Consider the following 15,937-nt stretch of genomic DNA (forward strand, 5'->3'; position numbering starts at 1 on the left):
GAGGCCTCCAGACCAGCCCCCGGGTCGGGTGATGGCACGCCAGCGGGCTGCTGGCGCGCACAGATCTATGCCTGCTTTCGGCAGGCATAGATCTGCCAACAAAGGTAGGGGGGTTTAGATAGGGCCGGGGGGGTGGGTTAGGTAGGGAAGGGGAGGCGGAAGGAAAGTTCCCTCCAAGGCCGCTCAGATTTCGGAGCGGCCTTGGAGGGACCAGCAGCTCGGCGCGCGCAGGTTGCCCAAATGTGCACCCCCTTGCGCGCACCGACCCCGGATTTTATAAGATACGCGCGGCTACGCGCGTATCTTATAAAATCCAGCGTACTTTTGTTCGCGCGCGCGTAAATTTATTAAGTCTACCCCTTAGTGTACCTCAGGGGTGTAGGTTGTTTCCCCTGTGTTGTTTAATATTTATTTACATCTTTTGGGTGAAGTGCTGAAATCGTTGGGGGTAGTGTATTTTATTTATATCGACGATATTCCGTTTTATGGGCCTATGGGTAAGAGGGACTGTTTCCTTTGGCATTTTCATGGCATCACCTGGCAGGGTGGCTCTAAAGTAATAAATTACTATTAAAGTAGTATATAAAGTATATATATATGTATATATATATATATATATATAGTATATAAAGTACCTTGCCATAATGTTTCCTTGTTCCCTCCACCCCCTCCTCGCTCCCTCCCTCTTCCCCCTGCATATAATTGTACATAAGTGCACATGCCTCCTTTATACTGTAAATAAGTTCATATACTAAGTTTATAAGTGCACACACACGCCTCCTTAACATTGCTTATGCATATTTAATCTTAACATGGATAAGCAAATTCCATGTCGTTCAACAAAGTTGTATCCCTGCTCGTTGACTTTCTATCCTGTACTTTCATATGTTATCCAGTTTCGTATATTATCCAACTATTTCCCAGTTAGCCCTCCATCCTCGTTCATTGTAATTTCCTTTCTCAGTTACTTGTGAACCGACATGATGTGTCCTACGAATGCCAGTATATAAAAAGTGTCAAATAAATAAATAAATAAATCTGGAGACAATCAATAAAATTTCCCTGTCGGGGGTGTTTTATCGCAGAATTTTGGTTTTAACTGAAAATCAGAAGCCTTAGCTATATGTAACGACGCAGCAGTGTTAAATTTACATATCTAAGTTTTTTTCAGTAAATGCCTCAGAATTTTCATATTTAAAATAGGTGGCAGCATTCAAAATTAATATAATCATGTTATTTTTAAAGCAGGTGAGTTTCAGATACTACACAGTGTTAGCACATCTCTGTCACCTAACACATTCATTACAGCTGATGAATGTTCCCACATACTCCCATAAGAAAAAAAACCTAAATATGATGAATAATTTTCTTTTTCTTCAAAACCCAAAGAGATCAGTTTTCAAAGGCATTTTCCAGAAAACTCAAAAGAAATGTTGACTTTTGAATATCGGCTCTACTAATCAGAAAAATATTTATCCGGTTAATTCATTATCCAAATAAATGGTAAGCGTTTCGGGGGTGTTCTTGTGTCGAGTTAACCGGATCAGTTATTTGCCTGTATTTGGAGTTAGCAAGATAAGTTATTCATGTATCTCTAGACGTGTGCTGAAAAAGGCTTAAAGTTATCCAGAAACATGTTCCTGGATAACTTAACCGGCTGTATTTAAAGAATATATGCAAAGAATATAGCCAGTTAAGCAGCACTAGATTTAAATACAGAAATACTGCCATTCAGGCCTACCAACCTGATCCCCCGTCCCCACACCAAGTGAACCCAAGGCTAGCTCTGCCCACTAATTCCCTGTCCCCTCTCCCACCCAAAAAAATGTAGTTTATGCTGCAGACCTACAGGTCTATAAAATCTCCCTGCCCCCCCCCCAAAAAAATCAATAAACACACAAATTACAAGTACACTGCAGGAGAGTATCCTCCCCCATCCCACCAGGAGCTCCCCCCCAAACCCATCACAGTGGTCAGGAGCTCAGAATGATTGTCCATGCTCTGATAGCAATGCTGGCTGCACCCCAGCTGGAGGAGAGGTCTGAGCTCCCAGTCATGGTAAAGGGATTAGGGGAGCTCTGGGTGGGGGCAGAAGAGTTAGGGTGGGCAGAACGGGGGAGGGGATAGTGCCTTTCAGCTTTGTACCTGTAAATTGTGTTTTCAAGAAAAGGCCCTACCAGCAAGTCCTGCTTTAAAGGGCCGTAGAATGAGCTATTTTTCATTATTTCTTAAATCCTGGTTTTGTTGAGTCAAAAACTAATTTAAGAAAGTCCTAGTTTACTTTTTTTTTTTTTTTTGCTATAATAAAATTTATATCATGAGATCTTTCCTCTATATGCCTTGGATTTTTCAGATTTTCCCTCAGGAAAAAAAAGCACTGACAAATAATTTGGCAAATCTTTGAAACGCTGACAGTTTTAGGGAATTGTAGGGCAATCCCATTTCGAAGTAATTCATACCTACCTAACGCTCAGCACGTCAATCTGTGCGGCCAATGTACTAGAGTGAGTCGGTGATATCACAAGAATGAGTACGTGTTAGCATGTGCAAACCAGTTACTGCATGCAAATTACCCTGTGATAGTTTTAACTTGAAATCTATGCTAATAAGGTTATGAGATGCCAAACTAATGCAAAATAATTTATTATCTATTAATGCAGCAAAGAAGACCAAAACACATGCAAACTGCTTCACAGACACATTAACACAATAAAACTCTACCTCTCTGAGAGGTGTTAAGATTTTGTGATACTCTCCATATGTTTTCAACATATATAAATAAATATATATATATATATAGTTTCCCCTTGATCTGCCTATATATACAAATTAATTTCTTTAAAAAGTATCTCATTTTTAACCAGTTAAATATATTTGTATATAAGTGGATAAGAAAGGAAATATAATTTCTAGGCATGCTCCCTGGCGATGATGCTGAACAGGAGCTGGCAAGTGGCTTGATTTGGCTCCAGTCCCTGGGGCTGCAAAGAACAGGCGTGCAGAGCAATTGATACAGAGTGGAGTCTGTAGGATTATTTCAGAAGAACAACATTTCTATTCCCCGAGCATGTGGGATTCCCAGTGCACAAGGAAAGCCATTAAAGGAACCCAGCGACCGTGAGTCATCGCTGCCTCCTGCCTATGTACGGCTCACTTAGCAATCCGCTAAGAGGATCCAGCCAGTGACTTACACAGTTAACAATCAGTCGCTGCAGTCAGCTATAATTAGTTCTGAAGCGCATGTTTATGAAAACAGCACAACTGAGGAGGCTCATCTTTTTAGGCGAACGTTGCAAAATTCTCATTCTGCTGCCATGTATGCATGTATTCATTGCTTGAGTGGAAAAGGCTGTGCAGTGAGATAATGATTGCACGCATTTATTTTGAACGGATTTGTTCTCTGGGATTTTCAATTAGATTTTCTTTTTTCCAGCTTAAAACAACTAAATTAAAAAATAATAATAATAATAATCTTTTTACAGGCCCGACAGCCACACCTCACACACAGGAGAGCTTAGTGCATCCTCCGGTTTGGATGGACATTACGTGCTTTTCGGTGGGTAAAGAGAAGGCGCTACTATTACCTTGTTACCTTGGCCCAGTTTATAGTTGGAGGGGAAGGAGGCAAAGAAAAAGCAAAAATAAATTGTCATGACGGTTGGTGGAGATCTATAGGTTATGTCCCAGTAGTTGATGTAAACTGTACTCACAGTGGCACTGTCCATTGTCTTCCCTTCTCCCCAAATTATGTGCAATGTTAGGTTTTGGGGGTTTTTTTTCTTTTCATACCTTCTATGCCACCAGCGTTTTTTTACAATCGCAAAACGAGCATAATAGAATAATTTAGAGAAAGAGAGCGACACTGATGAAGCCGTAACACTAAAGAGGGTAACTACCAATCAAGCAACCGTGGGCATGTTTTATTTGCATGAATTGCATTTCTTTGCGATACCAAATACTGTCGCTCGCGTTCTGTGTTTGTGGCAGGTATGGAATTTGCATGCATGTCGTCCTGTCCTTCTGGGGGAGCTGGGAGGCAGAATTCACAACCTTTCCTAGGATAGAACTAGAAGAGAGTAAGGTTTTATCTTCCTGGATTCCTTGCAGGTTGTGACACATTTTACTTGACCAAGGTAAAAGAATGATGCAAAGCTGTCGACCGCATTAGTCTTCTAAGTTTCACCTGCCTCCTTGTGAAGTAGGCACGCACTTTTTACTGTGTGACTTGCTAATTAATTTTCAAAGAGAAAGTGCCTGGGTAGTTTCCCCTGGAACAATTAGTGTAAATACATAGGTTAAATGTGCCTGAATTCTTTTTAAATTAAATTAAACCTTTGTGATGGCTAGTCTGAACGACGGTATATAAGAGCGTAATAAATAAATTTCGTTTTGGAATTCTAGATCACCTTTCCAATTGGAGCTGTAGACGGTTTACAGCATTTTTTTCGGTGACTTTGCAGTATCCCTGCTATGGGTGGCCGGGGAGGGAGGGGGGGGGGGCTGAATCATGCATATTCTTTGAAAGTCAGATGTGTGCAGGCAGTGTTCCTCCCCCAACTTAGATGTCTCCTACGTGCACCTCCCCGTCTCTGGATAACTGGCTTTAAAATTTGCCCTTGAAATAACTCATGCAGAAATTTGTGCGCACCATCATGTCTGCATCATCGGTCTGTTGCTCCAATAAATGCTTCTTACAGCCTCTGCACTATAGTTTTTCTGTCCTAAAAGGTGTTTCACAAAATAAACTCTGAAATATATTTCCAGCTAGTTCTAAAACAGCTCCAATACTGCCTCCTAAGCACACTGTACTTGCACAGCTGCCTCTGTTTTAAGAACATAAGAAATTGCCATGCTGGGTCAGACCAAGGCTCCATCAAGCCCAGCATCCTGTTTCCAACAGAGGCCAAACCAGGTCACAAGAACCTGGCATTCAACAAGCAGCCTAGAAGGTTTCAAGGATATGGGTCTATTCCAAATGCACTTGTTAATGCAAATGTTGGGATGGTGAGCTGTTTCCATCTCATAAATTGGTTTCATACTTGCTCTTATATAGGGTCCTGTGCACTAAGGAATTTGAATTTTATGATATTTCCTTTTGTGTAGCATCAAAGTCTTCAACTAAAGGTAGGCAACTCAAGTTCACAAGTGCAGCAAGCTGGTTGGATTTTTCAAGATCTCAAACCGAATATTCATGAGATGCATTTGCATGCACTACAGATGCATTTTTATGCATATTCATTGTGGATTTGGATATCCTGAAAATCTGACTGCCTGCAGCATGTGTGGACTGAAGTTATCTACTCTCGTCTTATACCATGCTGCTCATCAGCTTTACTGGTCAAGGACAGGAGATCTACAGCATGAAAACATGGGACATAAAATAATGCACCCCAAAGTGACAGGGTGGCCGATAACACAGTGCAGGGCCGACATGCTAAAGATTTTCTGCAAGAGACTCATGCTTTGTACCTAGGGCCCTGAATGTGGGGAGGGTTCCTACAGTTCCTGGGGCAGGGGGATCAGGCAGGCCTGCAGATATTACAGGGGCCCGGGGAGGAAAGGACAGCAATTATCAGGAGGCGGTGAGGATCACCTTGAAGGAGCCACTCCTCAAGCCCCCAGTGCCATCCACCCTGTGCCACCTGGGATGGAGATTAGGGCGAGGATTGGGGAGAAGAGCCACAAAGCTGGAAAACAGGCAAAAAAAAAAAAATAGCGCTAAATGTGTATGCCTGGGAGAATTAGTAGGAAGTGAACAGGGCGCTCTCTTTCCCTAAGAACTTGTAACATGGTGGGGTACCAGAGCGAATGCATTGGCAGAAAGGGGCCATTTTCAAACTTGCTGCATTGTCAAAAAAAAATTTGTGGGTACTGTTTACCCATGGACTTTGCTCCAGTTTTCAAAGCAAAACTTACCATGAGCACAAAGTTCCCATTGGATATTTGCATAGATTTGAAAATGCCATCCTTGTGCACACTTTTCCATTCCCCCACCATAACACATCCCCGGGAATTCCTCCTCTAAATGTGGTAATTGTGCACCAACGTTTAGCCATATCGAGGGAGGGCAATGTTCCGGCATCCAGTTTAAGCGTGTAAAACCATCATTTACCTGTGGAAATGGCTTTAAAAATTGCCTTCCTCCTTCTGGCTGATTATCTAGAAATATCTCGGCCCCTGGCACTTTTTCTCATGCTACAAAAAATAAATAAATATTTGGGCCAACTTGGAAGACATTTGGCTGTCTCTTAACTCTGCACGCTAAGATTTTCTGTACCTCTAAGTTTCATAGAGCATCAACCTCCATGAATATATTCCTTAGCACTCTGCTCTGCCGTATGCGTGTGGTTTATACTCTTTCTTCATTATTATTAACTGAGCCAGTTCTGTTTGAAAGATAATCCAGCATAACCCCATACCCTGCAGCGAGTCCATATGTATTATTTCAATTTAATATCTGATTATTTCCCGGGTTCCCTCTTTTCTTGGTATCATTGTTGAAATTGGATTCATTTCAAGTGCTTAAAACCAGCCCTATTAAATAGAGATGCTGAGTATGTTGTGCAGTGATGATAACGCATGAGCACTAGTTTTGATTAACAGGGTGTCAACATTTTGTGAGCGTCCCATGAGATAATGAATTACTTGCACTCCTATCACTATCTACCATATACAGTATGAATATGACTGAGTCCAATATGCTAATGAATCAGTGTATGAATAGTTTTATTCCTTAACTTTATTTAATGCGCATCCTCTCTAAACCCTTACAAAATTATTCTTTTTGCGTATAGTGTGTTAACAGTAATTTGCATACTGTAGTTGTTCTGCACACTAGACCTGTTTATGCTTCTCCGGCTCCAGGGCAGCCTGTCCCAAGTAATGGAAAGCCTTTACAGCAGGAAAAAGGCGAAATGTACTTTGCTGGGAAGAACAGTAATGTATAAATCCTCAATGGGGATTGCCCATGTTTAATAAGTTTGCATTCGCCATTTGGTAGACGTGCCTGTTCATATCTCACCTATAATTTTACCGCTCAGAAGTAAAGCAGCCATTCCCTGATAAATGAACAATTCAGATCATAACATTGCTGACTAGTGACTCATCACACATGAATCCATGTACACGCATGTACTGTCATGAGTCAACTTAGTTTTACCCTACTGATAATGTGGTGTTGCTTGGTACAAGAGGAAGCACAAGTTCAGACATTTGATATATGTGCTCGGCTGAGGAGCCAAATGGGGGTGAAGCTGCTATCTGTGGGATTATGCCTGAATGCGTTTAAGTCAGAATCCTCCCTAAATGGAACGACTCCACAACCTCAGATCTGAATTTTAGCACATTACTAAGCAGAGGAAAGAAATTACTACTGTATATTACGGAGTTTCCATTGGTGTGTTTGAGAGTACATTATTTGGCTGTGAGGTTGATAACCTAGTTGTTAATTCAAGCCTAGAAGAGCTCAGAAAAGGTGCTGGAAAGCTATACCCTGCCCATGTGCCACTGATTGTGTATCAGCAGCAATGCATTGCATGTTACTGTGAATAGAAAGTCAGTGCCATAAAACAAGTTATCTAAGAGGGGATCCGCTCTAGCTGGCTTGAGCATTCAGAACAGTGCTTTGTGCCTGTAATCTTTTCTTTCTGAAGCCTTTCATTACTTAAAAACAATTATGTAAAAGTTTAGCAAAGGCCACATAAAAATGTGAAAGAATAAAATGGAAATCAAGAACATGTCTCGGATGCAAGAAGTATTTCTGAAACAATGGCCGGTCTTAAGTGCCGCATGCATGGTATTTTTGGGGGTTGTTTTTCATTTTATTTTTGTGTGGACCTTTCTAAAGTTGTTAAGAGTTTTTTTTTATAAGAATGAAAGTCTTCAGGGACAGATGATTGCAGATCATCCTCTGCCCAGCACATGAGAGTGCTGACTCTCATGGTTTAATGGGACACGGCCAGCATGGATTTACCCAAGGGAAGCCTTGCCTCTCATATCTTCTACATTTTTTTGAAGGGGTGAATAAACATGTGGACCAAGGTGAACCGGTAGATGTGGTATATTTGGATTTTCAGAAGGTGTTCGACAAAGACCTGCATGAGAGGCTTCTAAGAAAACGAAATAGTCATGAGATAGGAGGAGATGTCCTTTTGTGGACTGCAAGCTGGTTAAAAGACAGGAAACAGGATTAAATGTTCAGTTTTCACAGTGAAAAAAGGTAAACAGTGGAGTGCCTCAGGGATCTATACTTGGACCGGTGCTTTTTAATATATGTATAAATGATCTGGAAATAGGTACGCTGAGTGAGGTGATCAAATTTGCGGATGACACAAAATTATTCAGAGTAGTTAAATCTCAAGCGAACTGTGATACATTGCAAGAGGACCTTGCGAGACTGGAAGATTGGGCTTCCAAATGGCAGATGAAATTTAACATGGGCAAGTGCAAAGCGATGTATATAGGGAAAAATTACCCTTGCTGTAACTACACAATTTAAGGTTCTGTCTTAGAAGTTACCACCCAGGAAAGAGTTCTAGGTGTCATAGTGGATAATACATTGAAATCATCGGCTCAGTGTGCTGTGGTGGTCAAAAAAAGCAAGCAGAACATTAAGAATTATTAAGGGAATGGCAAATAAAACAATGGATGTCATAATGCATCGGTATTGCTCCATGGTGAGACCGCATTTTGAATACTGTGTGCAGTTCTGGTCACCGCATCTCAGAAAAGATATAGTTGTACTGGAGAAACTGCAGAGAAGGGCAACCAAAATAATAAGTGGCATGGAATGGCTGCCCTATGAGGAAAGGCTAAAGAAGTTAGGGCTGTTCAGTTTGAAGAAGAGACAACTGAGGGGGGGATATGATAGAGGTCTACAAAATCATGAAAGGACTTGTTCAGGTTAATGTAAATCAGTTATTTGCGCTCTCAGATAATAGAAGGACTGGGGGGCACTCCATGAAGTTAGCAAGTAGCTCATTGAAAACAAATTGAAAATTCTATTTTACTCGGCACATAGTTAAGCTCTGGAATTCATTGCCAGAGGATACGGTTATAGTAGTTAGTGTAACTGGGTTTAAAAAAGGTTTAGATAAGTTTCTAGAGGAAAAATCCATAAACTGCTATTATGGTAATTAATAAGCAATAGTAGCTTGTGATTTATCTAATGTTTGGGTACTTGTGACTTGGACTGGCCACTGCTGGCCACAGGATGCTGGGCTTGATGGACCCTTGGTCTGACCCAGTATGGCATGTTCTTAGATAACTTAATTGTTTTATGTCACGGCTGAATTTTGGAACTAGTTTTGCGCTCGCTGATTAAGAGAAGTTTTATCAGATATGGACTAGTTTGGGCTTTTATTTGTTTTTGTGCTTTAAATAACATGAAATCTCGCAGTCAACAGAATTGCAGAGTGTGAAGGCAACACATTATTGGCCATTTGGGAATGAATGTTCCTTTAGCCAGTAACACCTGTCCCTGCTGTGTGAATGTAGAAACTAACAATAAGTCCTGAGCCACCTAAGACGAGATTTTCTCCACATGCCAATTGCGTTTGCTTATGGCCGTTATTATAGCAATGGCTCCCCACCACTGGGGGTTCTCGCAGCAGATAATTGCCTGTCATTTGTGCTGAAAGTGAAAGCACCAATGGAGGGCAGAAAAAGCCAAAAGAAAACAATGCTTTTATTTTAAAATGTTTCTTTTTTTTTTGTAAAAATCATGCTTCATTTATTTATGTTTGAAAAGGATAACTTTCAAAGCTATTTGCGTAACTAGATTTGTGCGCATATGTAGATGTCCAGAAATTTATCCTAGTATTTTATAAATTGTGTCAGGGGTTGCTGCACAGTTTGTAAAATACAGCGAGGTTATCCTCCCTATGCAGATATGTTTATAAAATAGGTAGAGAGAGGAGGCGTTTTCAATACATTGCTTGAATATTTGCAATCAAGGTATTGAAAGCGCATCCTTTCTCTGCCTATTTTATAAACATATGCGCATAGGGAGGATAACTTTCAAAAGTGTTTGCACGGTAGTTGACTACTGTATTTTATAACCCATGCATATCATTTGTGTGCAGGTTCAGACTTATCCAGAAAAGCAGTGGTATTTATCCAGATAAGTTCCAATTTATGCAGCTAAGTAGAAGCACTTAGACAGATAAGCCTGAAAAGTGCTACTTGTCTGTTTCATTAGCTCTTTTCCGACTTAACTAGGTATGTAAGATAGCTGGATAAGTCTGAAACAAAAGCAATATTTATCCAGGTAAGTTCAGATTTGTTTGTCTAAGGATTTTAAAAAAGCACTACTTAGCTGGATAAGAGTGCACAAATGATGAAATTTGAAGTACAAGTACACGGGTATGACAGGATTCATGAATAGATTTTACTCACATTACCTAGACGCAATTACCTCCCGTAGGCTGGCTTTATACGCATAACTCAGGGGATTTTATGTCTTGTGAGCAGCAATGAGTCTACCAGTTCGCCCAGTCCTTCTGCCTGAAGTCTTCCCATTTCACTCAGCCCCCCCCCCCCCCCCCCCCCCCCGGCAGTCATTTTTTCACTTTTGAGATGATCACTTATACCAGATATCGAGCAGGAGTAAATATGCACAAGTCAGAGACTTACATGTGTCATGTTGGGAGGTTATAAAATAGTAACTTATGGGGATAAGTGTTGGCCCTTCCCCGGAATGCGCCTACCCGCTCCTTGTTTACATGCACAAGTTTATTCATGGTCCCTGATATATGTGCATGTGTTGCGCTTTTTAAAATAGTGAATACTTGCGTACATTCTATTTTATGCACGCACATCTTTTGAAAATTCACTTCATAGTTTACGTGCAAAAAAAACAAACCCATGCGTAAAACCCTGCTTTATATGCAGAAATAGGTATATTTTAAAATATGCATGCATACTTGAAATCACCAGTTTGGCGATACCTCCGCCAGTTCACCCAGTCTGTCTCCAGTTCACTGAGACTGTCCTAGTACTTCACCCTGAACTCCCCCCAGTTCATCCAGACCTCCCACCCAAAATAAGACAACAGAGGAGTCTGACATCAGTTACGCTTGTTAATTAGCTGGTGTAGCATTGCACGAATAAGTTTCCTAATATATTATCCTAAATCTCTTCTAAAGTAGCAACTTTCGCACAGACCTTATGGCCACCCTCCCCCCCCCCCCCCCTCCTCCCCAGAACTTGCACACAAAACTGAAAATACATGTATAATTTTGATGTTTATAAAAAAGCATACACACATATCCAAGCTACTTATGCACATATAGGCTAATTTTTCACAGTAACTTCTTTGAAAATGTACTCAGTTATGTGTATTATTTGCTCCTCTGAAAGTGCCTGATGGGGCTTCCTAACATTCAGGTGGTGGTTATGTGCATCTCCTAGAATGGACACCCCATCATTGCTGCTTCCTTGGTGGACACTCTCACCCCCCATCTCTCAGCCAGTACCTGCATCCAGCTCCCAGCCGGTGTCTGTACCCATCTCCCAGGTGGAGGGGAAAGAGATCTTATGTTGGGGCCACTGAGCCCCCAATCGTCTCTGTGAGAGGGGGTTATTATGTTAGCGTCCAAAATGTCCAGACAACAAAGGTAGAAAAAAAAAAGCCTTTTCTTTCTGTATTGTTCTGTTTTCTCAATAGGAGGTGTATTGGTGTTCTAGGCTCTGGTGTAATATGTGCAACACTGCCATTTCATAGGCTCTGCAGCCAGTTGCTGGGAGAGGGGACCTGTGTGTTTGCCGCCTCCAATCCCATCCCTAAGAAGGGACCTGCATGTGAGTACCAACACTTTGTTTTTCCAGAACAAATGCACTGTAGAGAGATAGGATAGGGAGGGGTGAAGGGGGTTTCAAGGCAATAAAATATGTGGAGAGATGGAGAGATGTAAAGAGATATAGGGATGGGAGATTGAAGGGGTATGGTTGGAAACAGAGAGTCAGCTTGGGGATGATGTGGGATGAGAGAGCCAGAAAGGAGGCAGCGATTGGGAGTAAGGACAAAGGGGCCAGATATCTGGATATCAATAGGCAGGAGGTTTAGAGCTATGAGGAAGCAGTGAAAGAGAGAGTTAGGGATGTGAAAAGCTGAGGCAACAATAACTGGAGAAGGAGAAGAGGTAATATCTAGCTGCAAGTGAACAAACAGGCAGAGAAGTGAGATGAAATAAAAGATCAATGTCAAAGACAAATGAAGGGAGGGAAATGAAAGAAACAGGAGGAGAGAGAGAAATAACAAAAAAATGGAAAGGAGACACTGGAAAAGGAAAATGGAGACCAGGAAAGCAGAAAAGAAAGACCAGAACTAACGCAATTAGAAAAAATAAAATGCCCAGTCAACAAAGGTATATGGAATATGTCAGTTTTGCAAATGTGCATTTATGTTGCCTTTGTACTGTACTGCTGAATTCAGAGATGTGCTGGCGGGACCGCTGTGCGACCTGTTCAATAGATCCCTAGAAACGGGAGTGGTGCCGAGTGATTGGAGAAGAGCGGTGGTGGTCCCTCTTCACAAGAGTGGGAACAGAGAGGAGGCTGGTAACTACAGACCAGTTAGCCTCACTTCAGTGGTGGGAAAAGTAATGGAGTCACTGTTGAAAGAGAGAATAGTGAACTATCTACAGTCTGGAGAATTGATGGACCAGAGGCAGCATGGATTCACCAGAGGAAGATCCTGTCAGACAAATCTGATTGACTTTTTTGACTGGGTAACCAAGGAATTGGATAGAGGAAGAGCACTCGATATCATATACTTGGATTTCAGCAAAGCTTTTGATACGGTTCCGCACAGGAGACTGGTGAATAAAACGAGAAGCTTGGGAGTGAGTGCCGAGGTGGTGACCTGGATTGCAAATTGGTTGACGGACAGAAGACAATGTGTGATGGTAAATGGAACCTTCTCTGAAGAGAGAGCGGTTTTAAGTGGTGTACCGCAAGGATCGGTGTTGGGACCGGTCCTGTTCAATATCTTTGTGAGCGACATTGCGGACGGGATAGAAGGTAAGGTTTGTCTTTTTGCGGATGACACTAAGATCTGCAACAGAGTGGACACGCCGGAAGGAGTGGAGAGAATGAGACGGGATCTAAGGAAACTGGAAGAGTGGTCGAAGATATGGCAGCTGAGATTCAATGCCAAGAAGTGCAAAGTCATGCATATGGGGAGTGGAAATCCGAATGAACTGTATTCGATGGGGGGGGGAAAGGCTGATGTGCACGGAGCAGGAGAGGGACCTTGGGGTGATGGTGTCTAATGATCTGAAGTCGGCGAAACAATGCGACAAGGCAATAGCTAAAGCCAGAAGAATGCTGGGCTGTATAGAGAGAGGAATATCGAGTAAGAAAAGGGAAGTGATTATTCCCTTGTACAGGTCCTTGGTGAGGCCTCACCTGGAGTACTGTGTTCAGTTCTGGAGACCGTATCTTCAAAAAGACAAAGACAAGATGGAGGCGGTACAGAGAAGGGCGACCAGGAAGGTGGAGGATCTTCATCAGATGACGTACGAGGAGAGATTGAAGAATCTAAATATGTACACCCTGGAGGAAAGGAGGAGCAGAGGTGATATGATACAGACTTTCAGATACTTGAAAGGTGTTAATGATCAAAAGACAAACCTTTTCCGAAGGAAAAAAATCAGCAGAACCAGGGGTCACGATTTGAAGCTCCAGGGAGGAAGATTCAGAACCAATGTCAGGAAGTATTTCTTCACGGAGAGGGTGGTGGATGCCTGGAATGCCCTTCCGGAGGATGTGGTGAAGACCAGAACTGTGAAGGACTTCAAAGGGGCGTGGGATAAACACTGTGGATCCATAAAGTCAAGAGGCTGCCAATGAAGAGCGGGTGACTCGCCAGAATGATGGCTACTGCCTGGAGTCAATACCCTTATTAAATAAACATACACAGGCTTACGGTGACTCCAACATCGCTCTAAGCTTCAACAGCAAGAGGAAATGTGGAAAAAAGGATTCACACTCACAAAGAGGGGAGTAGCTGGCTTGTTACGGCGGTTACTACCCCAAATCAAATAAGCCTGATACTTCACTTTCAATGCATATACAGCAAAGTTCTCTGATTCAACGGCAGGGGAGAAGAAAAACTGATACTTCACACATCCAGCAGAGCTCTCTGCTTCAACGGCAGGGGAGAAGAAAAGAGGGTTCGCACTCACAAAGCGGGGAGTAGCTGGCTTGTTACGGCGGTTACTACCCCAAACCAAATGTGCCTGATACTTCACTTTCGATGCACATCCAGCATGGCTCTCTGCTTCAACGGCATGGGAGAAGACTTATACGTCACACACATCCAGCATAGCTCCCTGCTTCAACGGCAGGGGAGAAGAAAAACAACCAATAAGGGCTAATAACATAGTCTGGGTAAAACAAATAAGCATGGGTGCAGCTTGCTTATTGCGGCGGCTACTACCCCTAACAAATCAAGCTAGATATTTCACTTGGATGCAGCTCCATCACTGCTCTCTACATTAAAGGTGGGGGTGGAAGGGAAATAGAACCAAGAGCTAAGAGAAACAGATAAGTATGAGAGAAAATATGTGTGAAGCTTGCTGGGCAGACTAGATGGGCCATTTGGTCTTCTTCTGCCGTCATTTCTATGTTTCTATGTTTCTATGTTTCTATATATTAATAAAAATAGTTCTGTTTTTGTTATGTAAAGTTTGTGAAATATTAGTCATAGATGGGACTGTCGAAGAGTGGGAATAAGGAAAGATGTACTGTACATCAGAAGGGGCTGAGAATGCCTGGAGAGGTGGAGAATAATCTGGAGGGAGCATGGGGAAAGGGGCAAATAGATGGCGAGGGTGAGAGAGAAGGGGATAATTCAGGAGCCGCTCAAGGAAATCTGTTGCCTGATGCGAGGCCAGTGCAGTGCAGGCCTGATGCCTGATGCGAGGCCAGTGCAGTGCAGGCCTGATGCAGGCCAGTGCAAAGCTATGAGGTGCCCAAGACGAACCTTATGGCCTTGCGCCATCTTCCCCACACACAATTAAATCTTCTGCATTTATTTTAAATTTTCTTACTAAATTCTTCTATGGTCCAGAAAGGGAGATTTTCCATTAAAAAGGATATTCAAACATAAACTTCTGAAAGCCATGGGTAAACTGAATTACAATATAGTAACCCACCAATGCCAAAACAGCACTAAGTGCCAGCACTCAAACACTAAGAACCCTATCTATGAAAAGGCAACACTGCAAATATTACACCAGGCCCTAAAATAACAACATACTTCCTATTACAAAAACAGAACAAGCTAAGCTGCTATAGATCCCTACACAGAAACTACATGCCAGCAGAATACCACACCTCAGTTATACATGCAGAACATAGACAGATCCTCAACAATACAGAATAAAGAGACCATAAAACAGGAGTGGCCAACTCTGACTCTCAAAAGCCATAAACAGACCTGGTCTTCAGGATATCCACAATGAATATGCATGAGATAGATTTGCATACAAGGGAGGCAGTGCATGCAAATCTACTTCTTGCATATTTATTGTGGATATCCTGAAAAAACAGGCCTATTTGTGGTTCATTAGGACCAGAGTTAGAACCCTTGCCATAAAGTATAACTAGATGTATGCAGGCAAAAACTAAACTGGACCAGAGTATATAAAACGCATCAATAGAAAAGCAGAAATATAGAACAGCAGGACCTACGAGCACATACAATAGAAGAGCTTATGCATAGTAGACCTTCATAATTAGCACAGTTTCTCTTCTCACTCACACACCTCTCCCCTTATTTCTCTTTAGACTCATCCCCTTCACTTTACTTCTAGCCATTCGTACCCTTTCTATTCCCTCTCAGTCACTCATTCCCTTTACCTCTCACTCACATTCCTGTAGTAATATAATAATGATGGCAGAAAAGGACCAAATGGTCATAAGAACATAAGAC

General features: G+C 42.0%; 1 protein-coding gene across 9 annotated transcripts in view; it reads left to right on the forward strand.

The window, feature by feature from the left end:
• Positions 1 to 15,937, forward strand: part of ATP10B (ATPase phospholipid transporting 10B (putative)) — a 458,548-nt gene that overhangs the window by 202,624 nt on the left and 239,987 nt on the right. For 6 of the 9 annotated variants that reach the window (XR_003853353.1, XM_029583376.1, XM_029583380.1 and 3 more), the window contains one exon: positions 11,723 to 11,799. The exons of 2 other annotated variants lie outside the window; for them this stretch is intronic. The gene's annotated coding sequence lies outside the window, so the exon portion shown is untranslated. Of the gene's footprint in view, positions 1 to 11,665; positions 11,800 to 15,937 lie in introns of all 9 variants that reach the window. One more of the 9 variants, XM_029583377.1, reaches the window with a different exon arrangement.

Source organism: Rhinatrema bivittatum, chromosome 18 (assembly GCF_901001135.1).
Source record: "Rhinatrema bivittatum chromosome 18, aRhiBiv1.1, whole genome shotgun sequence".
NCBI lineage: Eukaryota > Metazoa > Chordata > Amphibia > Gymnophiona > Rhinatrematidae > Rhinatrema > Rhinatrema bivittatum.